General features: G+C 37.0%; 1 non-coding gene across 1 annotated transcript; it reads right to left on the bottom strand.

Moving 5' to 3' along the window:
• Window positions 1-365: 365 nt before the first annotated feature.
• On the bottom strand, window positions 366-472 carry LOC131254628 (small nucleolar RNA R71). Its single transcript, XR_009175751.1, has one exon. It is a non-coding gene; the product is annotated as a small nucleolar RNA R71 (small nucleolar RNA).
• Between the last annotated feature and the right edge of the window lie 5,745 nt (window positions 473-6,217).

Raw genomic sequence — 6,217 nt, 5'->3', positions numbered from 1 at the left:
TAAACCAACCGTAGACTTTACGTGAATGTCTACACCATGAGAGATCAAATTTACCATCTTGGATAGTGTTCCCTGCTCACACAGGGAACATTAATTTTAAACCAAGTGTGATTCAATTGATTCCTAAATTTCATGGCTTGGATCTGAAAAGCCCCTACTTGCACCTCAAGGACTTTAAGGAAGTAATTGCAACATTACAAGTAAACAATGGCAATAGGGATGCACTTAAGCTTAGGTTATTCTCATTTTCTCTAAAGAATTGGGCTAAAGCATGGCTCAACTCTCTAAGACCTAATACCATCACTACATAGCAGGCCTTAAGTAGAGATTTTTGAAAAAAAATATTTCCTGAGTACAAAACAAGTGCACTTAAATAGGAAATCATGTTGTTCTCCCAAAAGAGGAATGAACTATTTTTCTAAGCTTGGGAGCACTTCAAAGACCTTCTACTTACTTGTCCACATCATGGTTATGAACCATGACACATGAGTGATGCGTTCCGAAAGGGGCTCACCATGAATACCCGTCAGTTCATAGAGATGATGTGTGGTGGAACCTTTCTTAATAAAGATCATAATGAGGCTTGGGATTTTCTAGACATGTTAGCAGAGAATACACAAACATGGGATGTCTCTGCTAAACCAGACCAAAGTAGACCCATTCCTAAAGAGAAACGAGAATGTATGTCCTAAGAGAGGAAGACGACCTTAATGTAAAATTCACTGCATTGGCTAGAAAGGTTAAAGCCTTGGAAATTATGAAGGTTGATATGGTTAAATAAAATACTTCCTTAGGTAATTTTTATAGCATTTGTGGTGGTGCAAACCATGACATAAAGGATTTTCCAATAATCCCAGTTGTACAAAATATCACGCATGAGCATGAGAAAGCAAATGCTATAAATAATTACCAAAGGTCAGTTATGCAACTAATGGGAAACACGTATAATCCAAATTGGCGTAACCATCCTAATCTCAGTTGGAGGAATGGACTATAAATTAATGCACCCAATGCACCTCAAGTGCCTCCATAAAATATCTTCTTTGGGGCATCTAACAATACACCATATGTGCCCCCATTAAAGCGATCATCTATGGAGGATGTACTGACCGCATTCATGAACTCTCGAGCTCAAATGAATCAGTCTCTAATCCAATCAAATCAGGAATTAAAGACGACCATGGCTAAAATTGAGACTCAACTAAATGCTAGGGAAAAAGGCACCTTTCCTTCTTAACCCGTGTCAAACCCTAGAAACACACGTTTTATTGGAGACTCAAATCTAAGTGAGTTACATCACAGACAAGCTAAGGCCATCATTACCTTGAGAAGTGGAAAAGAGGTCAATAACAAGATAATGTAACCTGTATAAATACGAGAGGATGAACCACCATCTCAAGCGAATGATGAACCGGCTATAATTCAAAAGCCGAAAAATAAAAGGAGAAAGAGACTAAGTCATATGAACCTCCAATTATGTTCCCATCTAGACTTCGAAACCCAATTGTCCCCATGAAATATCAAGAGGTGTTCGATGTGCTCCAAAAGGTTACTGTTAACATTCCTCTGCTTGATGCCATTAGACAAATTCCATAATATGCTAAATATCTCAAGGGCTTGTCCACTGTAAAGAGGAAATTAAATGTGCACAAAAAGGCCTCCCTTACTGAGAAAATGAGCGCTATCATTCAACAAAGGGCCGTACCCAAATATAAAGACCCGAAAAGTCCCACTATTCCTTATATTATTGGGAATTTTCAAATTCAACATGCTTTGCTAGATTTGGGTGCAAGTGTCAACTTAGTACCTTATTCGGTTTACAAACAAATGGGGTTAGGTAAGCTTAAACCAACCACGATTACACTCCAACTCGCTGACCACTCCATTAAGGTACCAAGGGAAATTTTAGAGGACGTGTTAGTCCAAGTGGAGAAATTCTATTTCCCCATGGATTTTATTATACTAGACACTAAACTATGTGTAAATGCTAGCGCTCAAGTTCCCATCATTTTATGCCGCCCATTCATAGTAACTTCAAATGTAATCATAAATTGCAGGAATGGAATGATGAATGTGTCTTTTGGTAATATGACTCTAGAGCTAAATATTTTTAATATATGTAAGCAACCCATTGACAATAATAAGATCCATGAGCTGAATTTCATGGACTGTTTGATAGAAGAAGAGGAATTGGAACCTAGTCTGACTAAGGAATTGATTCAAGTCTTTGGGGACTTAAAAAATTCTGATTTAGAAAAGGTGCTTGTTGAAATTTGTGATGATAATGAGAGTACTACCACCAAGGACATTGGTATGTACCAATGAAGACCACGCACTCAAATCCTATCTATCGAGGACTCATGACCTCTGTCATCACCAACAATGTTCAAAAGCTTGATCTAAAATTACTACCAAATGAGCATAAGTATGTATACTTGGGTGAAAATAAAACTTATCCTATAGTGATTTCTGAAAAGGCCGAGCTAAGAGTCATAGAGGGGGGGGGGGGGGGTGTGAATAGGATTATGCCAAATTAAAAAAATTAAATGCAAAATTAGACAGATATAAATAAAGATAGTTCTTAACAATCCCATAAAGTAGAAATGAATTGCAACCTTAAATGTACAAGTATTGATAGGTTGATACAGATGTTGTTCTAAGGACAACCTTACACCAAAAACCAATGGCTTATGGTAGGACAACCTGATTTCTAGAACGGTCTTTGTATCAAAATCTCAAACTAATACAGAGAAAAATAAAAATAGCAAAGAAAATAAACTACGCTATTACAACATTCCCACAGTTGCATAAAAGAGATTACAACATTCTCCACAAAGGCTTAAAAATGAATTACAACATTCACACAAAGCCATAATCAACCATCCACCACAACACCATAAATTATAGTGGTTCGCTCATGTGTACAACAACTGTTTAGAAAAACAGCCACACAACTACTCCACTCCCAATATCCTCTCCCTCGGGATATTAGTGTTCACTATGAAATAGGTTTTTCAAGGTTCACCTAAAACCTTCACAATTATGTCTTTCAAGTGGGCTTACACAATTCAAAAACCCCACACTCTAAGATTTTTGGATCACCTCAGATAAACCAAAAAGAGATTTTCCCTGGCATAACCTCAAAAACCAAAAAGAGATTTACAAAAATGTAAATATACTTACCTGGATATTCTCCTTTGATGATGCCCGATAGAACCAATTTGAAGTAGATGTTCAACGTAGATGTTCAATGTCCAAACTCTCTTATGAAAGGGTTCTAAATGATTTTTAGATTAAATCACTTTGGGCTAGCTTGATTTGATTTTGATTCCAATAAAGGGGAAAACTTAAATCCCTTCTTCAAATAAGATTAGAATATAGAACTCAAAATCAAATGCAAAAAGCTAAATTAAAGAGAATATTAAATGAGCACTAAATAACTTAAGAATATCACAAACTTATCTCTTAGATTAGTGTCTTGATTATCTTGAAATTGAATGAAAAACTCTGAAAATCGTGCTCTATTTATAAGTGAAAAAACTGTTCACTCGACTATCCCAGAGGTCAGCTCGAATGGTCAAAGGACCAACAAAAATTCAAAATTTCGGACGCGATAAGATGAGACTATTCCATGACTGGTCGAGTGGCCTGCTCGACTAGTCGAGTGGGACCAAAAATGGTTGTTGGACTTTAGGTCGAGCTTGCTCAACTGGTCAAGCACTGTTCACTTGACTGATCAAGTAGTCTCCAAGACTGGTCGAGGATTCAACAGAAATTTTAAAAAATCCATAACAAACCTTGGACCGATCGAGAAAATTCTTAGATTGGTAAAGCCAGTACTTGGACTAGTCGAACACAAGCTAGGACTAGTCGAGAAAAAGACTATAAAATTATATCATGACCCAAAATAAGAATGTAATCAATATGACCTAACCTAGGGTCAATCCAGGGTCATTCATACCTTATAGGTGGGATTTGAACATTGAAACATCGTTTGCTTTGGTTGATAGTTTATCTTGAAGTACTTGAAGCTTGTCATCGTATTTTCGAAGATGTGCTTGAAGTAGTGACTTTATAACTTTGAGTTCCAACTTAAGAAGATTACTTGAGCATTGAGTTCCAAAGTAAAGCACCTGTCTTAACATAGTTGAAGCTTGAAAACTTGATCTATCACTTAATGTTGTACTTGAACTTGTATAAGAATCTCTTGTTCTTATACTTGTGCTGCTTAAATCTTGAATTGAAACATCTTGAACTTGTATTTGAATTGCTTAATCTTAAATATGAAGATGAGCTACACAAGATACAGATTTCAAGAGGTTTTGACACTACAAAATTTGATAATCATAGGAGCTAGATAAAATAGCATTTATAATCTCCCCCTTTGTCAAATTCGTGAAAAAATAAAATAAAAAATATGATGCATATAGAAAAGATATGCACAACAAAGAATCATGCACCAGTTACAACCTAGTCAAAGAATCATGCACCAGTTACAAACAGCAAATCAATACTCCCCCTTAATACCTTACTGCATAGAATCCAAGAGGAAAAAAAATTGCTACCTATCACCTAACCACATTCTCTATTGCTACTTATCACCTAACCACATTCTCCACAGTTCTGCATTCATTCTCCACAAATATCATAATGAAATAGGCATGTCAGGATTAACTCCCCCTTTTTGTCACAATATGACAAAGGAAAGAACCTATAAATTATGATGGAAACACAAGAGTAATGAGAGAGGAAAGGTTAAGATAACATAAAGACAAGATAACCATTAAAAACATGTCCAATCACAAGAAGATATTCAAGTATTAAAAGTTATTACATATCAGATACTCAAAACTAATCTGAACCAGAAGGAGCAGGTATGGAAGGATCAATTTAATGAATTCCCTTGTTAATGCGCCTAAGATATTTGTGCAAATATTTAAATTGCATTTCTTAGGACACATTCATACCTTTAACCTTCTCCTTAAGTGAGCGAAAACGCGCATCAAAATCAGATGGCTGATAATCAGGATTAACAACATAATCGGATTCAATTTCATCAAAGAGGTCATCCATATTGATGTTATCTGGAGGTAAATCACCCTCCTCTTCATTTGCTTCAGCAGCTCCACTAGCAGCCACATCAACTTGGCCTAGGGCCAAATTCAAATTCATCTTGTTAATGTTAGAGTTGTTGAAGGGTAAATGGTGAATGAGAGCTTCTCCAACAGGCTTAACCACTAGACTATGGGTGGCTAATACAGTCATAAGATAAGCAAAAGGTATATCACTGTGACCTGGGTGGAGATGAACTGAATCATGATATAAAAAATAAGAAAAAGAAGACACACAGAGACTCCATAAATGATAGAATGAAGAATACGAACCATGAATGTAGTAAGCTCGGTTTTGTTACCAAATCAAGGATAGACATTTGAAATGAAAATCTTATGAAGAACTCTGTATCTGGGTAACATAAACTTGGAAGCGAGAGCATTATCAGTATTCCATTCCGCATCCATATTATATAAAACTCTACTGAGCATTCACTTCTCAGATTCAGAAGGTTTTACAATAAGAGTATGGATGGTAATACTATTGTCATTGACAGGTATATCCATTAACCCAAAAAAAAGATGAAGGTCCACATCAATTAGACCTTCTCTGGTCGTAATTGTAAACATCAGATTCTCAGAAGAGAAGTCACTAATGCGAGCATACATAACCTGCGTAAAGGAGCGGTGTAAGGCCTGTGTCCTAGTCCGTACCATTCTGTTAGCTTCCGTAGTCCTTCCGGTCGAATTTCGACAACCTTCGCACCATATCTGATGATTGCGCCCGATCCTATACCGGGTCTCGCATACCTAAGTCGGTTTGAACCAAAACTTGTATCATAGCGACCGCGCCATCACCGCGGTTCCAACGCCATGACTTGCGCACTGAACCGATACCCAGGCCAGGAGATGTGGGCCTGTGTTCATTCTGAAGAAATGTCACGCATTATGAATATCGAGGGAATCTCTACGATATGTCCCATCAATCAATGTCAAGTACAAGCCTTACCCCAAGTACAACAACCCATCCCTACTTTTTTTAAAAGTCCACTCTCTCTCCACCTCACCATTCCCCTTTACACAATTTCAACCACAACCATACCTCTTTTACAAATTTTCAACCCAACCCATACCCTTCCTTACCTCACCTCATCCAGATTATTCCC

Source organism: Magnolia sinica, chromosome 8 (assembly GCF_029962835.1).
Source record: "Magnolia sinica isolate HGM2019 chromosome 8, MsV1, whole genome shotgun sequence".
Lineage (NCBI taxonomy): Eukaryota > Viridiplantae > Streptophyta > Magnoliopsida > Magnoliales > Magnoliaceae > Magnolia > Magnolia sinica.
The sequence above is the reverse complement of the archived record's forward strand: the minus strand, read 5'-3'. Positions and strand labels throughout refer to the sequence as shown.